The 24,537-nt window shown below is 48.3% G+C and overlaps 1 protein-coding gene across 3 annotated transcripts in view; it reads left to right on the forward strand.

Moving 5' to 3' along the window:
- The first annotated feature begins 1,512 nt into the window (after positions 1-1,512).
- Positions 1,513-24,537, forward strand: part of LOC135912773 (monocarboxylate transporter 5-like) — a 60,935-nt gene continuing 37,910 nt past the window's right edge. For 2 of the 3 annotated variants that reach the window (XM_065445310.2, XM_065445311.2), the window contains exon 1: positions 1,513-1,722. The gene's annotated coding sequence lies outside the window, so the exon portion shown is untranslated. Of the gene's footprint in view, positions 1,723-22,903; positions 23,017-24,537 lie in introns of those variants that run through there. The other variant, XM_070533577.1, reaches the window with a different exon arrangement.

A 24,537-nucleotide genomic window follows, 5' to 3' on the forward strand; every position in this document is an offset into this window, starting at 1 on the left:
AAACCTGGAGACAAACACTTGGCACTGGCTTTCAGTTCCGCTGTCGAAGAAGGCACGGGAAGACTGAGCCTAACGGTTGCTCGTCGAGGCCGCGGATCAGAGTCTTTGCTGGAGGAAGGGTAGTTCGCCTCGCTGCAACAATCGGTTTGTCTCTAACTCTATTATTACTACGTCTTTTTTTTTATTTAGCCTTATGGAATGTCGCCTACGTGATGGACTCCTTAAGTAGAAATCCGGTACAGATAGGCAGCAAAGTACTTGAAACTCTTGAGCCTCAGAAATTCACTTTTCAAACGAATGGTTGGCTTCCGGCAGTGTAGCACTACAGAAAAGTACAACGCCACCTTACTTGGGCAACGTCGCCGTTTTCTGAATTTGTTTGCGTGAACTTGTATTGACACTCGCTTATCTTTCATATTATGACATCATGAGAATAAGATGAAGCACAATCGTTTCATGTTTTGCCTGCCTGCATCATCGTGCATTTCAGGTACCCATTTCAAGCCTCACACACTCAAGCTTTACAGAATGACTGGTAGCTCGCCAGCCTTATCACGTTTTATGAGTTCTGCAGCTCGGACACTATCTGCGCTGTGTATTCCGATCCCCTTTCGGCGGCAGTGCGTACAAACAGGACCCTCATGGTCTCTGAGTGCGCTCTTTGCCCGAAAATACAGACGCAATGATGGAGCACACGTATTTGCATAGAGATACACACACATACGTTATCCCCCACGCACGCACGTAAACTAATAAACACACAAAAAACATGCCTAAACGCGCATCATCGTCAGTGTAACAATAAACGCGCGTGCTGTTGTTATCTAGCCGTGTATCAAATGTCTTATTCTCAATAATATATGTAACATTAAATTACAGTGAAGACGGCATTTGCAAAGCTGCGCATCATAGCAACGACGGGCACAAATCGTTTTTAGTCAGCTACTGTCGTCCACTGACTTTCACCCCCATCGTACCAATGCTTATTTATTAGCGCACCATGAGCGCTGGTTATTAGCAACATCCTTTTGTGCGCGTGCACGTGTAGCGCACGACGCAGCGGACAATGTTGATAACGGCTTGCTATAAAGGAAGAATGTGTTCACGCTTTAAAAGCAGGACGCTACGCGCTTCGGCTTATCTCATGTTTAGGCGTGCTTACTCGCTGCATGTGTGGATGACGACGTGCGTTTCCTGCCATTTTGTGCAGCGCTAACATTACGACATCGCGAGATAGGAGGCACAGTTATTTCGTGCTTTACCTGGCCCCTGTCCATTGTCACACACGCCCAAGTGCCCGCTCATCGCGTATTTTTCGCACTCTTTCTGAGCCTCATGGACTCAAAGTCCAAGGAACGGCCGGCGACTACCCATGGTTATTAAATTTTACGAGCTCTGCTCCATTATGTACTATCTCCAGAGCCAACGTCCCAAGGTCCTTACAGGAGACCGCGTGCTGTAGTATGTCATTCCTAAACAACCAGGGGCCAGTTGATTCTCAAACAGCCGACAAACAACTACAGGTGGCAACGCCATGTGCGAAACACGGTTTCGGCTTCTACGGCGCGAAAGGAAGATTCCTTCTATGAACGCACAGTTACCGAGAAGTGTCTCTCGGCCATGTGATAGATACAGTGGCCTACCACTGCGTTTTCCTTTCGAAACCGCTCAGGAAAATTTAGCCGTGGGAGATCAAGACGACACCTTCTAGTGGAGCTTCTCGTGAGTTTTACGATTCATGTGTTTTCATTTGAGAAATGTTCTCATCAAAATCTAGTCATGCAGCTTACGCGTGTATTAGGGCCAATGAACGTACCCCGCTAGCAAAACCAAGTAAGCTGAGCAGTATTTGTACCGCAACTGTAAAATATGTGCTGATATATGGGCCATATTACCCTGCAACACAATGTCGCACAATAATATGAGCCAGGCCTACGGTTCCCCGGTCACTCAGCCATTAAGAGAATAATGATGTACCTGACTTTTCATGAAAAGTAAGGGTCATTTCGATGCATTTGTTTACTTTAGTAAGTTTGAATGTGGGAAGTTATGATAGAATTTGGTATCGTGCACTTCTCTCTGTACAGCAACATGGTACGGCAACATCCGCACGACGTGAATTCATGCAACATACATTATTCTGGGGTGATTATTTGCGTTATTGCGATCAGCATGGAAATGCTAGTGCATATGTAATCGGACAATATGAAATTCATTATTAGTAGGAATTTCAATGGTTATGTTTATTTTTTGTTGTTCTGGAATGTAAGTTGTCTGCACACCCTGTGTCCCAAGTTCTCTACTAGGTCAAAAAGCACCCCATCAGCAAATTATCTATTCAGACACATACTGACTGGTTCACGTTGCCTGCCCCGGAAGGCAGCAGCCAGCACATAGGTAGTGGCCCAAGCTAGTAGACAACTTGGGTCTTTGTGAAGAGCGGTGTCCACTCAGCACAGGACGCGCCAGCATGTATCTGAAGTTTCGAAAATGTTATCAATGGTTCAATCCGATGTCTCTCGTCACCGAACCTTGTGTAATATTATTTGCACGCATGCACGACACGCATCGTCTAGTACTTTCTGGATTACACGCAGGCACCGGTGATTGCTCCGGAACATTCGATGACTCATGTATGAAAGCCGACGCGCTTGATTCTGCTGATCAGATTTACACGATCACCGACCGTGTTCGCAGCTATTGCTCTGCTTTAAGCGTAACTTCCTTTTCTTGGCATACGCTCGCTAAGTAAAGGTTAGTGTCGTCATTCACAAATGGGCCGCTGTATTATTCACCGTCACTACGTCAAATCTGCTGGAGGTACTAGTGCTAGACTTCAGGAAATTAACTTTCCCATTTCGGGAAGAGAACCTAACGAGGACCTTAGGCGTTGACACGTTCCTAGAAGAAACTCGGTAGAAGGAACTTCCTAGAAGGAACTAGCAAAACCTTGTCGCAATTTACGGCTCGAATTGACGCTAAGCATGGCGAGTTAAAGAAAAACGTCACCAGAGTTATGGAAGGCGAACTGCATACGCTTAGGCAAGTGATCAACTTCATGAACCAACACATTGAGGAATTTAAGGTAGAACTTGGTGAAGTAAAGAAAGATATTGCCGCAGTGCGAGCAGAAAATCACAAAGTTAGAAGTGAAAGCAGCCGCCTCACTAAGAATATTAAGGAAATCAAGAAGGAACTTACGGCTCTACAACAATATAGTAGACTGAATAATATACAAATAAAGGGAGCTCCTGTGACAGAAGGGGAGAATCTAGTTTCCACAATACATCAAATTGCGACCTGCTTGAAAGTCTGCGTTACAGAAACAGATATGGAAGTCGTGCACCGAGTTCCTTCTAGTAACGTGTCAACGCGTAATATCATCGTTAGGTTCCTTTCCCGAACTGTGAAGTTGAAGTTTGCTAAGAAGCAAAGACTCAACACGACAGTGTTTCGTTTTCATAGTGTCACATCCTCGGTCTACATAAATGATCACCTGTGCCCTGCAAAGCAGAAGAACTGTAAGTACCCTTGGGTAGCTAGTGGCAATATTTTGAGGCGGAAGACGGACAACTCACATGTGCTACACGTCACGTGTGCTGAAGATCTCGCCAAAGTTGCCTAGGGTTCATTGACCTATAAAAAACCTGTAACTTTCTGTTGCCTCATTTGAAATTGCAAATTCTTTTACTGATGTAGAAACCATATGGCGGCAAAGGATCATCTTTCAGTATTACATTGTAATATTCGCAGCATAGAGAATAACTTTGATCACCTGCTCGTGTACTTATCTCAGCATTCATTACATTATGATGTGATAGCTATAACCGAAACTTGGCTTACAGAGGGTGAATCAGTGCATCTACCTGGCTATGTAATGCTATCGCAACCTATAAAATGGTACACGAGGAGAGGGCGCTGCGCTATTCATCAAATATTGTTTTGACTTCGTTCACCTTGGCAATAGTTCATCTGGAAGTTAGTGTGCATGAATTGTTTTTATCCGTCGTCATGATGGTGTCGTCGTAGGTGCTGTGTACCACCCACCATCTGCCTGTGTAACTGACTTCCTTACTGTTATGAAAAATACTATGATTCCGATTGTGGCGTCTAAAGCACCTGCGGCGAAATTAACATAGACCTATCTGGAGATACTTGCTATGATTATGTTTTTATTGCAATAAACTAATATGAAGAACCTTATTTCATCACCTACACGCATAACTGACCGATCGGAGTCTACTATTGTTCACGTGCTGCGCAATGCTGACTTAAATGTTTGGGCAGCTGCGTACGATGTTGCTATTGCGGACCACAACCCTACTTATCTATTTTCACCTCAAAATGCATCTGATCTTCTGTTATACCTGCTACCAAAGGAGCAACACGTGTAGACCATCTTTGCGTTCAATGATTACTTGAGGCTACGAATTTTGATGTCATTTATGATGATGATGTGCATGTCGAGCGTGAAAACTTCGTTCAATGTATTGCGGGCGCCATCGAGTGGACAACGTGCAGCTGTGTGCGTCGAAATATGAGCATGCCATGTGTCCATCAATGAATAGAAATATACCCGAAGTTCCGAAGATGAAAGACCTTTATTACGATAGACAGAAAACACAATAGGATCAATGAATACTATCATCAATATTTCGGGTTGCACAGAAATATATCAGTAGGAATGATGCGAAAATAAAAAGATTTTACTATGCTAACCTAATTGAAAGAAATGAAGGCAACACAAAGAAGATATGGCAAATCATCAAAGATATCACTGGCATAGGTAACAAAGAACGCATCATACATTAAAATCCAAGATGTGATCTTGTTAACGACTTTACCGATTACTTTACTGACATTGGTCTCAGCCTAGCGAGCAAGTTCCCTACTCGTATACCCAATTGAAGTGCACCCTGTACTGTTGCCGACAATTTTCATCTACGCCACGTAACTGAGGATGGCATCAGACAGGTTATCAGCAAGTTACCAGGGAAAATGGCGGCTGGCGATGACGCCATACCTCCTAGAATTCTAAAGGGGAACATTGATGTTCTGTGCAGTCTGTCGTGCCACATATTTTACCATGCATTTTCTTCTAAGACTTGTCTTCAGATACTTAAGTCTACTTGAGGAATACCAGTTTGCAAATCTGGTGACCGAAACCTCCCTGACAGCTACAGACCGATACCTAGCTGTCGTGAGTTGTATCAACACTACATTCTAAAAATTAATTTTGTCACAATTAAAGCACTTTCTGCGTAATCGTAACGTTCTTTGCCCCCGGAGGCATGGTTTTGTTGCTAACAAATCCACTTCTACTGCTTTTTCGAAGCTTTCCCAATCTATTAATTCCGCATGGCATGAAAACAACACAGTTATAGCAGTATTTTTAGAGGTGAAGAAAGCATTTGATGCAGTTAGTCATTTCATTATACTAGGGAAACATGCATGGCTGTGGAATCACTGATAGCTCACTTGATTTTTTTTAGTTATCTATCGGCACGTAAGCAAAATGTTTCCATTGATCACACTAATGCATCGTACAGAAATATTAACTGCGGTGTACCACAGGGATCAGTTTTAGGCCCTATGTTTTTCTCACTTTATATAAATGATGTCCTGCAAGCCCTGCAGAAGTCAAAGGCATTCATGTACGTGGACGACACAGGTTTGACTTCTACAGGGCACGTCCTTCCAGCTCTCCAGAACGACTTGATGAGTGATTTGTCAAACATCTCAGTGTGGTTTGCCAATAATCACTTCACTATCAGCTGTGCAAAAACAAAATACGTTGTATTTCACTTTTGCAGGAAACATATTCATACTGCAGCTCTTAGCCTATCATTAAACAATATTCTTATTCAACACGTCCTTCTTTCAAATACTTAGGGGTCATTTTTGATGAGAACTTAAACTGGCATGAGCAAGTACAGAATGTATGCGCAAAGGTAGCCTATGGATGCTATACTCCAAAAACAGCTCGCGAATATTTTCCACAGGCTATACCTCGTAAATTGTACTTTACACTATGTGACTCTCACATCAGTTACTGCCTGGACTGATGAGGTGTCACGTACACTAGTTATGTTAAAGCTCTAGGACGACTCTAAAAGCAAATGTTAAGAATCATAGGCCACGAACAACCTATACGTAACATTTTTCAATTGCAACGCATTCTTTCAGTTCCGATGTTGCGCGACTACAAGATTGCTGTTTCAATCAATAATATAACTAATAACTAAAATATAACTTATATAACTAAAACGCGTCATGCTTCAAACGGTAACTTTAACCTGCCCAAATGTCGTAACATTTATGGCGAAGCATTATTAGAATTTAATGGAAGTAAAATTTGGAACATGATCCCCCATGAAAAAAACTGCATGTAATTTTGGCCTAGAATGTAAGACTTCTTCTGTTAATGCAAGACCTGCAAACTTGCGAGTCTGTTGACAGTATTATATAGGTATATTTACATACGTACATACGCGTATGTGTATGCGTGTATATATATATATATATATATATATATAGTCATATAATGAGAAGCCAACAAACACCAAGTACAACATAGGGGAAATTGCATGTGCTTAATAAATGAAATAAAGTAATGATAAATTAATGGAAATTAAAGTGGATGAAAAAACAACTTGCCGCAGGTGGGAACCGAACCCACAACCTTCGCATGTCGCGTGCGATGCTCTACCAATTGAGCTACCGCGGCGGCGTTTCCCCATCCACTTTCTTGGGTATTTATGTGTACTAGTAGAACCCTGGGAGTGTTAGCCAGCGCCCCCGCTCACAGACCTTGGCGGCGGACGCGGAACGTCTTTTTTGCCGCAGCCGTCACGAGAACGTAATCTTTATTCGGGTGAAGGCAACTGGTCAATAAACCCACATATGCTACCTGAAGGCATCAATGTTGCCGGATTCGAGACCCTCGTTATGTAATAGACGAGAAGAAAGGGGGTTAACCGAGGGGCCCGATATTTATTAGTCATATAATGAGAAGCCAACAAACACCGACACGAAGTACAACATAGGGGAAATTTCATGTGCTTAATAAATGAAATAAAGTAATGATAAATTAATGGAAATTAAAGTGGATGAAAAAACAACTTGCCGCAGGTGGGAACCGAACCCACAACCTTCGCATGTCGCGTGCGATGCTCTACCAATTGAGCTACCGCGGCGGCGTTTCCCCATCCACTTTCTTGGGTATTTATGTGTACTAGTAGAACCCTGGGAGTGTTAGCCAGCGCCCCCGCTCACAGACCTTGGCGGCGGACGCGGAACGTCTTTTTTGCCGCAGGCGTCACGAGAACGTGAACTTTATTCGGGTGAAGGCAACTGGTCAATAAACCCACATATGCTACCTGAAGGCATCAATGTTGCCGGATTCGAGACCCTCGTTATGTAATAGACGAGAAGAAAGGGGGTTAACCGAGGGGCCCGATATTTATTAGTCATATAATGAGAAGCCAACAAACACTGACACCAAGTACAACATAGGGGAAATTGCATGTGCTTAATAAATGAAATAAAGTAATGATAAATTAATGGAAATTAAAGTGGATGAAAAAACAACTTGCCGCAGGTGGGAACCGAACCCACAACCTTCGCATGTCGCGTGCGATGCTCTACCAATTGAGCTACCGCGGCGGCGTTTCCCCATCCACTTTCTTGGGTATTTATGTGTACTAGTAGAACCCTGGGAGTGTTAGCCAGCGCCCCCGCTCACAGACCTTGGCGGCGGACGCGGAACGTCTTTTTTGCCGCAGGCGTCACGAGAACGTGATGTGTTTGTTGGCTTCTCATTATATGACTAATAAATATCGGGCCCCTCGGTTAACCCCCTTTCTTCTCGTCTATATATATATATATATATATATATATATATATATATATATATATATATATATATATATATATATATATATATATATATATATATATATATACATTGTAAGGAAGATGAGGAACGTGCGCGCAGCAGAGGCTCGAGCTCGGGGACTGTGCTCGGTGCATCGTAGAATCGGCGGTCGCTACGAACCCCAATAAACCTCCTTTATAAGTGGTGGAGGTGTGGGGTAACGTTCCACTCTACCATCCTGCAACTCCGTTCTCGGACGCTACCCTCCGCCATGCCGGACGCCGACCAGCAGAATCTTCCATCGCCACCCGTCCCTTGCGCCGGCACCATTCGCCAGCGGGAGCCTCCCATCTTCAGCGGAACCGACGACAACGACGTTGAAGAGTGGCTGTCGTCCTACGAACGGGTGAGCGTTCACAACAAATGGAATGACTCGGACAAGCTGGCTTACGTATCATTCTACCTCGCGGTCGTGGCCAGTCTCTGGTTCAGAAATCATGAAAGGCATATCCGAACGTGGTCGGCGCTCAAGACGACGATTACAGAAGTATTTGACCGACCCGCCGTCAGGAAACTCTGACCCGAGCAGCGTTTGCGTACACGCGCACAGGACACAGGTGAGACATTCACCAGCTATATAGAAGATGTTCTCGATCTGTGCAGGCGCGTGAACGCTGCCATGACGGAAGCGGAAAAGATCAAGCACGTCATGAAGGGAATCGACGATGACGCGTTCCAAATGCTTCTGGCCAAGGACCCGCGCACTGTTGACGACGTGATCAGCTTGTGCCAGATCTATGATGAATTGCGTAAGCAGCGAGCTCTGACAAGGCGACATCCCACACCAAATGCGGCATCACTCTGTAGCCTTACCACCGGCCCAGAAGAAGCCTCCCTGATAACGCAAATCAAGGATTTCATCCACGAAGAAGTCGCACGACAGCTATCTCTGGTGTCCGTCACTCAGGAGTCAGCCAGCACTTTGCCGTCTCATATCCGTAACGTGATCCATGAAGAGGTCGCGGAAGCGCTGCCGGCTGTTCACCAGCAGGATGTCTTGGCTACACCAGTCACTTATGCTACGGTTGCTACAATGGCCCTTGTCACAATCCTTCAGCACTTCCGCCTTTCTTTCGACGTTGCGCAAACCTCTCTTGGCCGTGCATCGACAGTCAAGCATTACATCGACAATGGCACTCACTCAACCCTGCGACAAAGACCATATCGCGTGTCCGCTACGGAACGTCGCGTCATTGCAGACCAGGTCAATGACATGCTCCGTCGAGGCGTCATTCAACCTTCCCAAAGCCCATGGGCCTCTCCCGTGGTCCTCGTCACAAAGAAAGACGGTTCCATCCGCTTCTGTGTTGACTTTCGGCGGTTGAACAAGATCACGCTGAAGGACGTCTACCCATTACCACGCATCGATGATGCTCTGGACTGTTTGCAGGGAGCCGAGTTCTTTTCTTCGCTGGATTTGCGGTCAGGCTACTGGCAGGTTCCGATGGCAGAGGCCGATCGCCCGAAAACTGCCTTTGTTACACCAGACGGCTTGTATGAATTCACCGTCATGCCTTTCGGACTTTGCAACGCACCTGCTACGTTCGAAAGAATGATGGATAATGTTCTGCGTGGCCTCAAATGGAAAATATGTCTTTGCTATCTTGACGACATTGTGGTGTTCGTCCCTGATTTCCCAACACACCTGCTCCGCCTCCAGCACGTACTCACTTGCTTGACCAACGCCGGGTTGCAACTTAACTTGAAGAAGTGTAGATTTGCTGTTCGTCAGCTAACAATTTTAGGCCATGTCGTGTCAAAGGAGGGCATTCGCCCGGATCCCGAGAAGCTACGTGCTGTTAGTGCGTTCCCAAAACCTACTACTATGAAAGAGCTACGCAGTTTTATCGGCCTCTGATCTTACTTCCGGCGATTCGTTCGAAACTTTGCGTCAATTATATCGCCTCTTACGCAGCTCCTTGGTGGCGCTAGAGATCTCTCATCATGGTCTCCAGAGTGTGACGACGCCTTCACAGCCTTGCGCCGTCTTCTCACGACGCCACCCATTCTTCGCCATTTTGACCCGCAAGCGCCAACTGAAATCCATACTGATGCAAGCGGTGTAGGCCTTGGCGCTGTGTTGGCACAGCGTCAACCTGGCCACCCAGAATACGTCGTCGCATACGTGAGTCGCATTTTAACCAAGGCGGAGACCAATTATAGCGTTACAGAAAAGGAGTGTTTGGCCATTGTGTGGGCGCTTGGCAAGTTTCATCCATATTTATACGGCCGAACTTTTGACGTAGTGACCGACAACCACGCACTATGTTGGCTGCCGACGCTCAAAGATCCATCGGGCCGCCTTGCCCGCTGGGCATTGCGAATCCAAGAATACGACATCCGCGTGGTGTACCGTTCTGGGCGAAAGCACTCCGACGCTGACGCGCTATCCCGATCCCCGCTTCCCCCGAAGGCCAGTCACGACTTCCCCTGCGAGTGCACATTATCCTCCCCGCACGTTGACACTATCGCTGCTGCACAGCGTAATGATCCCTGGACTGCATCTCTGATCGACCTTCTCTCGGATAAGTCGAAAGTTCCGGCGTCACGTACGCTTCGGTGCCAAGTGCCTCATTTTGCGATTCGCGACCAGCTACTCTATCGGCGCAGCTATGCCCCAGAGGGACGCACCTGGTTACTGGTCATTCCGAGAATCTTGCGAGGAGAGCTCTGCTCCTCGTTCCCCGTCGACCCTCAGTGCGGCCATGCGGCAGTCTTCAAGACCTACGAAAGACTTCGACACCGCTATTACTGGCGGGGAATGTATAATTTTGTTCGAAAGTTCGTCCGCTCTTGTCATGAGTGCCAACGCCGGAAAGCGCCACCACACAATACCGCCGGTGAACTCCAGCCTTTACAATGCCCATCCCGACCCTTTGATCGCGTGGGCATAGATCTCTACGGGCCGCTTCCGTTGACTCCTGCCGGCAACAGGGAGATAATCATTGCAGTAGACCACTTAAGCCGTTATTCGGAGACTGCTGCTCTACCAAATGCTACAGCGCAGGAGGTCACCAATTTCCTACTTCGTCATTTTCTCCTTCGTCATGGATGTCCACGTCAAGTTTTAAGCGATCGAGGCCGCGCCTTCTTATCTGAAGTCGTCAAACAACTGCTTGCTGAATGTGCTATTGTTCATCGTAAATTCACGTGCTTATCATCCACAGACTAACGGTACCACGGAACGCTTTAATCGAACTCTTGGTGACATGCTCGCCATGTACGTCTCACCTGATCACTCTAATTGGGACCTAGTTCATCCGTTTGACACCTACGCCTACAATATCGCGACTCGGGCAACTACCTGATTCTCACCCTTTTACCTTCTTTACGGCCGTCATCCTTCGCACACCATCGACACCATTCTTCCCTACCGGCCGGATCCATCTGAATGCCTGCCGATCTCGGAAGCCGCCAGACAAGCAGAGGAATGTCGCCAGCTTGCCCGCCGATTCACCTCGAACGATCAGAACCGCCAAAAAGCCGTTCACGATGCCCAGAACCCGACTTGCACTTTTCTGCCGGGCGCTCTCGTCTGGTTGTTAGTGCCACACCGCACGCCTGGACTCGCTTCAAAACTCCTTCCGAAGTACGACGGTCCATACCGTGTTCTCGAGAGAACATCACCCGTTAATTATCTGGTTGAGCCGTTAACGCCGCCGTCCGACATGCGACGTCGTAACTGAGAAGTCGTTCACGTTGAGCGTCTCAAGCCGTATCACAATTCTACCATCCTTCCAGAAAACTAAGTCACCAGGATGGCTCCTTTATTTCCGCGGGGCCATTGTAAGGAAGAGGAGGAACGTAAGAGGAGGAGGAACGGAAGAGGAGGAATGTCGCCTGGCGCTCAGCTGATCCAGGCCATCGCTGCTAACTCTACCCGGCTTCAAAGTAACGCCTTTTGTGGGCGCAACAGAGTGGTGGAGGTGCGGGGTACAACAGGACGTACCACGGAGTCGCAACATCCAGAACTTCGCCGGAGCCGTCGTCTTGCCGGTCTCTTGCGAACGGCCTTCCCTATGGCTCAGGACGGTGGTGGACAAATGCCAGCTCTAGTTTCACCTTTTCAAAGGTCAGCGCCAGTTGGACCTTTGCGGCACTGCATGGAGCCACGCTCGTTCGCGGGAAAAATGGGCGACGACGTCGACGAGTGGCTGATGCACTACGCAAGGGTGAGCCGCTACAACCGTTGGGATTCTGTCACTCAGCTTGAATATTGTTGCGCCCACAAAAGGCGTTACTTTGAAGCCGGGTAGAGTTAGCAGCGATGGCCTGGATCAGCTGAGCGCCTGGCGAGATTCAGCCAGCCAGCCACACGTCGTCTTCCTCGTTCACCACTCTCCGGTGCCCCCGCATACTGTTTGTTGAGGCGTGAACCCACTATGCTCCTAAGAGCGTCACATTCGTGAACGCACTATGCACCTAAGAGCGTAACATTTCGCTCCGCGCAGGCGAAGCCCGCCGGGCAAGTCAAACAGGCTGTCGAGAAATAAACGGCTTTAAACGGGCGACATGCGAAAGTTCAGTCTTTGCTGACCGTCGGCCATTTGATGTAAGACGTGCTATGCGGTAGGTTAATTCGCTGATGCGCTCCGTAATAACATAGGGTCCAACATAGTGGGCCAGCAGTTTTTCACATAGTCCACGTTTCCTGGTTGGTTTCCAGAGCAACACTAAATCGCCAGGGTCATATATCACGTGTCGGCGTCGGCGGTCGTAGCGTGCCTTCGAGCGGTCTTGTGAAAGAAGAGTGCGTAAAGAAGCAAGTCGTCGGGCTTCTTCAGCAAGACAGACTGTCTCTGATATGCAAACATTATCGTGGCTGGAAAACGGGAAGATAGTGTCTAGTGTATAACGAGGCGGACGAGCGTAAAGAAGAAAAAAGGGACTGTAGCCCGTAACTTCATGCTTTGAGGTGTTAAATGCGTACGTAATGAAAGGTAGCACGCTGTCCCAGTTCTTATGATGTGACTCGACATACATGGACAGCATGTTAGTAACAGTTCTGTTCGTGCGTTCCGTAAGGCCATTTGTTTGGGGATGATACGGGGTGGAATGTCGAAACCTTGAAGCACATAGACGAAGCATCTCTTCGACCACGTCTGCAGTGAACTGCCGCCCACGATCGCTGATGATGACTCTGGGAGGTCCATGTCGGAGAATGACAAAACGCAGCAGAAAAATACACACTTCGGTTGCAGTAGCCGATGGTATTGCAGCTGTCTCACAGTAGCGTGTCAAGTGATCGGCACACACGATAATCCAGCGATTCCCATCGGATAAACGCGGGAAATGACCGAGGAGCTCGATGCCAACTTGCTCGAAGGGAGTGATGGGGGGTGGCACTGGATGGAGTTGACCAGGAGGAGCACTCGTCGGACGCTTATAACGTTGACACTCGCTGCAGCTGGACACATATTGGGCGGTCGTCTGGCGCATTTTAGGCCAGTAGAACCTTTCTTGAAGGCGGTAGAGAGTTCGCGCAGAACCCAAATGTCCAGATGTTGGATCGTCATGCATAGCGTGCAAGACGGAGACACGGAGACTCTCCGGGACCACCAGAAGATATCGTGGGCCTGTAGTAGAATAGTTCTTTTTGTAAAGAACCCCATCACGAACACAGAAACGAGTGGATGGTGCTGATTGCCTTGCAGTAATGAGCAGTGGTTCTAAAGTTCTGTCTTTTTGTTGCTCGATCTTGAAGGTATATATATATCAGGAAATCCCGGCTCCAGTGATGCAATATAGCAGTCGAAGTTGTCCGCGTCGCAGTCCGTCGTTGGAAGCGGCATGCGCGAGAGGCAGTCAGCGTCGGCGTGTCGGCGGCCGCTTTTATAAGAAACGGTAAAGTTATATTCCTGTAAACGGAGTGTCCAACGCGCAAGCCGGCCCGACGGATCACGGAGATTAATCAGCCAGCAGAGAGAATGATGGTCTGTCACCACAGTGAAGGGGCGCCCGTACAGGTACGACCGGAAGCGCTGTACTGCGAAAATAACTGCAAGACATTCTTGCTCTGTAACGGTGTAGTTACGCTCGTACTTACTTAAAGAACGACTCGCATAGGCGACGACGTGTACTTTGGTGTCGACGCGTTGAATAAGGACAGCGCCGATGCCAATAGCGCTAGCGTCCGTAGGAACTTCTGTGGGAGCCGCATGGTCGAAGTGTCGGAGAATGGGGTGAGACGTCAGACGAGACTTCAGCTCACGAAAATTAGCTTCACATTCAGGAGTCCATTCAAAGGGAACGCCCTTGTGGAGGAGGCATGTCAGCGGATACGCGATGTTGGCAAATCCACGAATAAACCGGCGGAAGTACGAGCAAAGTCCTAGGAAACTGCGTAGCTCTTTTACATGGCGAGGTTGCTTGAAGGCTTCCACCGTAGCAGTCGTCGCTGGATCAGGTCGCATACCGTCCTCATCCACTAGGTGTTCCAGAACGAGTGTTTGGCGCTCTCCAAAATGGCACTTCTTCGAGTTGAGGACCAAACCCGCTTTGTCCAAGCAGTCTAGCACAAGATCGAGACGTGCGTTGTGCTCACTGAACGTGCGCCCAAAAATCACTACATCACCAATCTGATCACCGACCCTGTGACGCCATCACCCTACGCCTTCAAGATGGCAGTCCTATCCCACACGTCCCTAGTATCCGGGTTCTCGGTCTCACCATCTCTAGCAACGGCTCCAACGCCTTAGCTCTCAACAAGATCTGTGCCCAATCTCAGAACACCCTACGACTTCTTAAACGTATATCTAACCGTCGAGGAGGACTCAAAGAAGAAAGCCTTCTCCGACTCGTCCAATCCTTCGTCATATGCCACATTACCTACGTTGCTGCGTACCTCTACTGGTATCGGGCTGAGCAGAACAAGCTCGACACCCTCATACGAGGGGTCTACAAGCAAGCACTTGGTCTCCCACATTGCACCAGCACTGAGCTCTTCAACCAACTGGGAGTTCACAACAACCTTTCCGAACTCATTGAAGCCCAACAACGCTCTCAGCTTGAACGGCTCACCCATACTGAAACGGGGCGCTTTATTCTGTCCACGCTTGGCTTCACCTACCATCAGCAACAGGGCCCCAAACACCGATCCCGATCGACATCCGTAGCTGGATCTACGTAGACCCTATCCCTAGAAATATGCACCCTGAATATAACAGGGCCCGGCGCCAAGCTCGGGCCGGAGCTATCATAAAAGCCCTTGCCAACGTACCTGGCGTCACATTTGTTGATGCAGCCAGACACTCCCACGGCACACGATTTCTGGCCGTTGCCACACGCGATGGAGCCCTACACCATGCCTGCAGCTTCACTACCCCCACTGCAGAGACGGCTGAAGAAGTGGCCATCGCCCTGGCCACTTTAGATCCCACCTGTCACACCATAGGGTGTGACTCTCGCTCAGCCGTTACTAACTTCAGCAAAGGGCGTATTTCTCCCCAAGCTCTTCGCATCCTCTGCCAGGCACCACACTCTAAAGACAGCATAATCTCCCTAACATGGATCCCGGCCCATGCGGGCCCTGTCCACCCACACCTCCCCAATCTCAACGAGGTCACCCACTCCATTGCGCGAGGCCTAGTCAACCGCGCCGGAGTCGCTGGAGATGAGTTGGACACCAGGGACAGTCTGACAACTTATAACGATCTCGTTAAGGCCTTTTACCTGAGTCGCCGAATCTTATCCCCGCCTCACCCAAAGTTCAGCCGGGCGCAGGCTACCACCCTGCGTCTACTACAAAGAAACACGTACCCTTCACCCGCCCGCCTCCACCTTATATTTCCGGACGTCTACACTACCCCCAACTGCCGGTGCTGTGGAATTCACCCGGCTACGCTTCCGCATATGCTATGGGAGTGCCCAGCACTGTACGCACAAACTAACACCACGACTCTCTCGTCGAGGTTGCATGAGGCTCTGCGGAGCTCCGCCCTCGACGACCAAACCTGGGCGACCCAGCACGCCCGCGAGGCGGCGGCGAGGCAAGCCCTCGACGTCCCTTCTTGGGAGGCGTAGGCCCGACCATCATAAAGTGCTGGTTCTACAATAAAAGTTTATTCCTCCTCCTCTAGATAGCACATGCATACTTCCCACTTCAAACCACGCAGGATGTTGTCCATGAAGCGCTCGAAAGTTGCAGGCGCATTACAGAGCCCGAATGGCATCACATTAAATTCAAAAAGTCCATCTGGTGTTACAAATGCCGTTTTCTCCTTGTCTGCCTCGTGCATCGGAATCTGCCAGTACCCCGACCTCAAGTCAACAGACGAAAAGTAAGACGCTGATGAGAGGCAGTCGATAGCATCATCAATACGCGGAAGAGGATATACGTCCTTTTTAGTGATGGTGTTGAGGCGGTGGTAGTCGACACAAAATCGCCATGAACCATCTTTCTTTCTAACCAGAATCACTGGCGCTGCCCACGGACTACAGGATTCTTGGATTACATCCTTATTTAGCATTTCGTGGACTTGGTCATTGATCACCTTGCGTTCCGATGGTGAGACTCTGTGTGGTTTCTGTCGCAGCGGTTGGGCAGAGCCCGTATCTATGCGATGGTGTATACGAGAAGGAGGAAAGAATGGTGGCCCCTCTTGCTGGAAGAAGTCAAACAGTCGGGCATGTTTTAGCAGAATATTCGCCACTTCGTGACGCTGCTTAGTGCTGAGCGACTTGTTTACCATAGTCAGAAATGAGAAGTGTGCCGCAGGGCAGACATTAGCTAAATGGCGCTCATCCGCACAATCAAGGGCCTCTGTAAGAATGGCGAGCGATAGCACGTGATCTTCATGGTAGGCGGCAAGTTTCAGACCCTGTGGTAGTATTGCAGGTTCACTGGAACAGTTTACGGCCCATAAGTTGGTGCGTCCCTGAACAACTGACAGCGTGCGATACGGTATCAGTACATTGCTCTTGATGCAACTCAGGTGAACGGGCTCCACGGCAGCGTCAAACGTTCCGTCGGTGGTGGGGAAACAGGCGACTGAAACACACGTTGCGGATAACGGAGGCACAATGGTATCCCGGGATACACAAAGCACACTTTCACGATACGGTGGGCCTTCCATGAACGCAGCAGAAAAGCTCGTACCTACACTGATTTCACCCGTTTTGCAGTCGACAGTGGCACCACACAGTTTCAAAAAATCAAGGCCCAGGATTACGTCATGCGTAGAATGAGGTAGAACAGCGAACTCCGTGTTAAATATTTGACCACCCAAGGTTTCGTCGACATTACACACGCCCACAGGATACAACAACTCCCCACTCACTCCGCGAAACGTATCGGCATGGTCCCAGCGAAACATCACCTTTCGTCCTAGGAGGCTTTTAAACGCCAGACTCATCACTGAAACTGTTGCTCCCGTGTCCACTAAGGCCATGGATGAAACCCCGTCAATTAATACAAACACCTTATTCTTAAACATACAAATGGTTGGAGGTATCTCTGTCGACAGCGAAGATTGATTATCCAGCGACCTCACCTCCAACGGCCGCACTGGCTAGTTTTCCGGAGGTGGCGACGGGTATCGACGCCGCGGAGAGGGCGATCGGCTTACACGAGGAGCGGGTGGTGGTGTCAAGCTGCGATCGGATGCTGGAGAACGGTTCCGCAGCGGCTCCGGGTGCTGGTGAGGCAAGCGTCCTAAGTATGTGTGCGAGGGCGAGTATGTTTCGCCCAGAGGAGCGCGGTACCGCCTAGACATCGTCGATCGGTCGAACCTCGGTGGTTGGCGGCGATTGCAGTACCTCGCAATGTGACTCAAGTCGCCACAGCTATAACGCACAGGTAAACGACGATCGATGAACTGCCCTTCGAAGCGCTCAGCCGTGGGGGGTCGTGCAGCAGAGCGAAGCGGCTGAGCCTGCTTCACAGGAGGAACGGTCGGTCTGCGTGCAAACCTGCTGGGGCAAGGGTGTTCTGCAGGTCGGTGTTCGGTCGTAAATGCGCCCTCACGTGGCCATGGAGCGCCTCTGCGGTTGACGTCTGTGACACATACCGCCGGTTGCCAGGAAGCGCAGGGTGCAGCAGGCGCCATGTGTTGAGGGTAATAAGCGTCGGGTTGTCGTATGACGTCGCGCGAAAGTTCCTGGTGCCGCAGCAGTTCCTCACGCACGATCTGCCGTATAGTAGACGAAAGATCGGCAGACGGGCTCTCATCGACGCTGGCAATGGTTGTCACATTCGCCAGGCGTCCAAACTTTGGCACAATGCGACGTGTTTTCAACGTCTCAAACGTACGGCAATGACGCACGACATCTGAGACGGAATCAACGTGTTCCCGACTTATGAGGAAATTGTATACATCTTCTGCAATTCCTTTGAGGAGATGTCCGACTCGTTCTTCCTCGGACATGTGCGGATTTACGATTTTGCACAGCTTGAGGATTTCCTCTATGTATATAGTGCATGTTTCTCCAGGAGCTTGAGCTCTTTGAGCAAGTGTTCTCTCGGCGCGTTTCTGTTTGGCGTGGGTGTCGCCAAAACACTTCTTAATTTCCTCGACAAAGTGCTCCCACGTTGTTAGGGAGTCTTCGTGGTTTTCATACCACATCAGCGCTGTCTCACTCAGAAAGAGCGCGACATATTGTTACGCTCTTAGGTGCATAGTGGGTTCACGAATGTGACGCTCTTAGGAGCATAGTGGGTTCACGCCTCAACAAACAGTATGCGGGGGCACCGGAGAGTGGTGAACGAGGAAGATGACGTGTGGCTGGCTGGCTGAATCTCGCCAGGCGCTCAGCTGATCCAGGCCATCGCTGCTAACTCTACCCGGCTTCAAAGTAACGCCTCTTGTGGGCGCAACAGAGCGTCACATTCGTGAACCCACTATGCACCTAAGAGCGCAACATTTTTGTGGGCGCAACAATATATATATATATATATATATATATATATATATATATATATATATATATATATATATATATATATATATATTGTGTGTGTGTGTGTGTGTGTGTGTGTGTGTGTGTGTGTGTGTGTGTGTGTGTGTGTGTGTGTTTCTCAGTACTTATTGCACGCTTTTTTATGCTCTCGCTGACCTGTGCATGTCGTCCAAATATTATTTGTACATATATTTTCTGACGTTCTTGATAAATGAAGTTTCAGTTTCAGCTAGACGCAGGCTGTAAGAACTTCCCCGGGGCACGCACATTTACCATTGACCTGACGTCTTAGTCTACAAAGCTATCCGAAGATCAAGTGACAGCGCCAGAGAGCACTCGTAGTGACCACGCCTTGAATGTACTGGAGGACGAAATCAGCATCCCGCTTCGCGTCTGCATTGTCATTGCCATTGGGAGCAATACACCCGCACACGTAGAAGGCGCCATCGATGGCGACCAGCATCCAGTGTTCGACCGTGATCGTAACAGGTATTGCTCTACTGCATGGGGCGAAAGCGAAAGTGATGCTGACAAACCTCAGCGAGGTGTCCAAGCCCATCAACGAGGGCACGACGACCGCACGCATCTATGAAATTGCGAAAACGAGCAATGCGTTAGTCTTCTCCGATTCTGCAGCATCTGCCCGAACGACTATAGTTCAGGTAGATGCTGCAGAATCGGAGCGACCATCTGCTGAACGACCATCTACCCGAACCAGACTTCAGCATAAATCCAAGTATCCCCATGAGTAAGCAGCAACATCCAAGGATGTCTACTCCGGCCATACAAAGGTTGCTTTTCGACGTCATCAAAGACTCGACAAACACCAGTTGCAAAGCATCGCATAGTAACTAAAAGGTGCGCTCGACCAGTCCATTAAAGGTCTTATCCAGTTTCGACACCAGAATTTGAAGCTATGAGGCCACTAGTCGCCAAAATGGGGCCCGACGACATCATCCAGCCGTCAAAAAGCCCGTGGGCATCTACTGTAGTCTTGATAAAGAAAAAGAAACGAATGCTACATTTCTGCATCGATTGTAGACGACTGAACAAGATAAGGGAGAAGGACGTATACCCTGTCGCACGTATTGACGATGCATTGGATCGGCTCTGCGACGCTAAATACTTAGCATCGATGAATCTCAAGACTGGCTACTAGCAAACAGAAGTCGATGAGAAGGATCGCGAAAACGCCGCCTTCATCACACCAAACAGTTTCTACGAGTTCAGGGTCATGATATTCGGACTGTGCTCGGCGCCTGCGACGTTCCAGCGCGTGATGGAAGCGGTGTTAGAAGGATCGAGGTGATACTCTGTCTTCTTTACTTAGACGTCGTCGTCTTCGCGGGAGATTTGAACGATCATCTTAGGCGGCTTGCGACAGTACTAGAGGCCATCTAGTCATAAGGGCTGACTCTGAAGCCCGAAAGTGATGCTTCGCTTACGAAGAGCTTCTCTTCCTAGGCTGCATCATCCGCAAATCTGGAGTCCGCCCGGACCCGCAGAAGACCGCTGCAATCGCACAGTATTTAGATCTCAGCATTGAGTTCCGTAAAGATCATGTCTGTTCGTGCTATGCTCCACGTGCAAAGAAAGGACTTCTGCCATATGACTTAGCGCATCCAAAATTAGTGAAGAGAGGAGTTGCGTCACTCTGCCTTCAGTCCGCGCTCAGGAAGTCGTGTGTTCACGATATGGCATTGAGTTCTGACAACCAATTGGCTAGGCTGGCTTCAGCTGGGTTCCATGGTTAACTCGTAGCAGGAGTAGCCGAACGCCTCTTACAAAAAATGAAGAGAAAGGCAATGAGAGCTGGAGCAGAGGCCCCTCGACAAGAGGTGAAACCGGTGGCCGTGCCGTATATGTGCACAAGGTAGCCAAGAATCTGAAGAAGGTAGCGAGCAAACGTTGGCGTCCCGCTTGTTTTTTCTGGCCCACGCAAGCTCGGAATTCTTTGCTCTCAAATCACCAAAAGAAAAGAAAAAAGAACTGAAAAAGGCTGTGGAACCAAACATGGGCGACCTTTCATGAAGTGTGCCGAATGGGTTCTCTAAGAGATGCCCCTTTCGTGCGGTCGTTCCTATATAGGTCAGATCGGGGGCTGTGTTAATGAGCGTGTCAGGAAGCATGAAAGAAATGTTGAGCAAATGAAAGAGGGTCCAAACTTGCCTAAGCGCATCGGGACCTGACCCTCACGCTCTTGTGAACCACGGTTTTCAGATGTGCGGATTCTTGCCCGAAGTAAAGATACTACAGTAAGGGAACTGGTTGAAGCCTATCACATAGGCAGGAAAGGCAGCTTGTGCATTAGTGAAACTTCGATATCATTATATAAGGCCCAGACGAGGTTTCTTGAGCGTGGTGCGTCATGAATGTTTGATTAGAGGCGTGGATGAATGGTTGCTCTGTGTGCATGTGTTGACTGACAGTACATATGTGCCTGCGTTTTGTAAATAAAACAGTTGCGAGTGGCGCCCTGTCCCGTTCTCTCCTGCTGTGTGTGCCCTTTTATGTGGCGTCTTCATATTTTATAAAGTACACTTCACTTCGACAGCCCTACGGCCCTGCATGACTGAAAGAAAACCACAATGCGAAAATCGAACGCCGATTGCATCAACGCTTCCTGGAAGCTAATTTTAAGGGAGACAGGTCAAATAGATTACCATAGAGTGGATGTCAGAACACGTTGGAAACCCCAGCAAACAAGCCCTTCTGCTGACTAGCGAAGAATGACTCGATCTCATTCTCAACGCAAGGACTCTCCCCAGACTTACTACACACAGGCCCTTAAGAGAGATGGCGCTGACTCTGGAAACGTCACAAGAAAACTTTTTAGCTCGCATCCTTGATCCAGATTACGCTCTCTCCATAAAACTATCTGAAAAAGCATATATATTTTTAACCAAACCAAGAGCTGGGTAGGCTATGACCGACATCATCGATTTTATGGCAGTGGCGACCGCAACACATGACCCTGACCGCCGGCGATCGCCTTTGGAAATGAAACTCTGTGAGTTCACAAGGGAGTTGACTCAACGGTTGACCCCCCTGTGTAGAAATATGAAGGCCGGGGAAGAAGTTTGGGCGTGTTGGTAGGATACATACAGACTGGGATACATAGCGCAAAAAATGACTCAGGGACAAGCTGGAACACAGGACGAGCGCATTTTTTTTGCGCTATGCATCCCAGTCTGTATGAAGGCCGGGGGACATTGAGAGGTAGTGTATGGACCATGTATATCCTTTCTCTCTGCCCATTTCGATCTGGGTAATTACGAGAAAACTATGGTTAAGGGGGCCAGAGTGTACATGTTTCGATGGCAGTGCAATAAAGTAGATTGTTCATGAGGTGGGGAAATAATCAACGTCACCAAGATTCAAATTGATGTCTCCTGTCACGAAAGATGACATATTTGGTGATAAAGTGTGCCCCGAGCAATGATTCCTCTATGATAATAAGCAATTTCTCAATGACTATGGGTCCTTTTAGAAACTTGCAATACCGTTTTTCCAGTGGGACCACATTGTCTGATATTGTTTGACAGAAGTAGACTAATTACTTTCAGGTTTCTCCCTCACCTCAATAAACTCATCAACCAAAATTTGTGAGAAGTGCATCCGTATAATGTTTACAATATCTACACGTACAAATGCAAACGTGTTTCGCTTTCTCACGCTCAACACCTGCGCTATGATTGTTTTGTGCCTGCAACCGAAAGGCACACATGCGTTCGCAAAACTCCGCACCTATTTGCGGCTGCTCCTGTCACTCAGACACACGCTCTTCATTACGTTTTCGACCTTGTTCCGTTGTTGCTGCGGCACACATTCACGCTACCTTGAATTCCATCTGCGAAGAGCCAGCTGCCAAAATGGCCATTTTCTCTCTTTCACCTGTACACTACATTGGTTTCCAGAGCCTCATGCCCAGTTTCCTTCTCTAAAAATTTATTCAAAACGCCGTCTATTGGGAACAACGGCGCCCTACAAGCGAATGCATTTTCCATCGCACAATATAGAAGTGGAAAGACCGCTATCATGAGTGCTGTGTTTGCCAAACACCGCCGTACCCTCAAATCTGTGTGACCCTGTCCGTGCCTGAACGCGCTATCAACACTGTTTTTGTAGCAACCGCCAGTGAAGCACTACAGGGTGCAACAGCATGGCATATTCGTCTACAACAAGTGAGTATCCAAGGTTATCCAAGGTTATGCAAGGTATACTTTACATCTTGCGTAACCTCAATGCTGCCTAATGTTGTTTCGTTCATTTCGTTCAATCATTTGGAAAATAATATCTCGAAACGACAATTCATTTCAAATGTAAAGCGTCGTGCAAGCTCACCAGTTATAATTCCTAAATTGCAAGATCTGCCGTAAGGTAACTACTTAAGTTAATTACTCCATCTTTATTAACCTGATGAGTATGTCTTTATACTTCTCGTGGTAGTAATATCCATCTTTTCGAATGTACCACTTCAAGGAAAATTATGCTGTCTGCCACAGGCAATTTCTATAAATTCCGTAAAACTCCCACCCTGGATCACCCTGTATGCGACTACATTCGCCATTGCTATGACACTCAGAAACCGCAGCTTCTGCGGTAACTTGGTTTCGTTCAGAAATTAAGTGGTCCTGAGTCTGTAAAAACGAAGTCGTTGTTGGCAAGTTAGCGACACATTGCCGTATCGGGTGTGTCCTGCCTCTTTCATAGACTTATCCCGGAAATGCTGCAACCTGATATATATATATATATATATATATATATATATATATATATATATATATATATATATATTTGTTGTGTGTGTGTGTGGCTGAGAAAATCACGCTGGCTCCTGTAGTGAAATGAGGACAAAGATGCCTGAATTAGCACAGTAGACTTCACTGACGTTCCGGCTGGTATATATATATATATATATATATATATATATATATATATATATATATATATATATATATTGTTCCGGCGCAACCAAGAGTGGCGCCAGTCTGAAGCATACGATTTGCCGTGAAGAGGTGGAATCGGTCTCGGCGGTAATATTGTTTGTGCATTCTTGTGTCTCTTGTAAATATTATAAATCCGTATGTATATGTGACTGCTGCAACGTAACAGATTCGTGAAAGGTTCGAGATACTCACAAAAAACAACAAGTGAGCTCCGCAGTGGTGGTCACCCTGGACTGGGCATCATGACAGACAAAACAGGACCCGATATGGCCCTGCTCACATCAATGCCTATAACCCCCACGGTTGTACTGGTTCAGCGGTGTAGTCCAGGAACGTTTTGCGGCCCTGACCGCCTCCATTTGGAAGACTGGATCGCCACGTATGAGTGTGTGTCATGTATAAAGAGTAATGTGCACGTGTCTAGTGCGGCGGAAGGCCAGTTACTCTGAAAGTAGGGAAATAATAGTGACATTCGGTGCGAGCTCGCAGGACACGATACCTCAGCCGACAGCCAATCATGAAGGCACACTAGTTCTGAGACAAGGAGGAGAAGAGAAAAAAAGAAACAAGTTCCTTTTTTTTGTCGAGGAGAACCCCGGTGCGTGGCGTGGAAGAAGCGAGGCTGTCAGCCTGCGGGTCCGAACATCAAGACTGCAGGGGCGCCGGGCTGAGGAAACGAGGCTGTCTGGCTTTGGGTGTAAACCTGAAGACGGCAGGGGTATCGGGCAGAGAAGCGAAGCAGGTGGGCTTCGGGCC

This window comes from Dermacentor albipictus, chromosome 2, assembly GCF_038994185.2.
Source record: "Dermacentor albipictus isolate Rhodes 1998 colony chromosome 2, USDA_Dalb.pri_finalv2, whole genome shotgun sequence".
Classification (NCBI taxonomy): Eukaryota; Metazoa; Arthropoda; class Arachnida; order Ixodida; family Ixodidae; genus Dermacentor; species Dermacentor albipictus.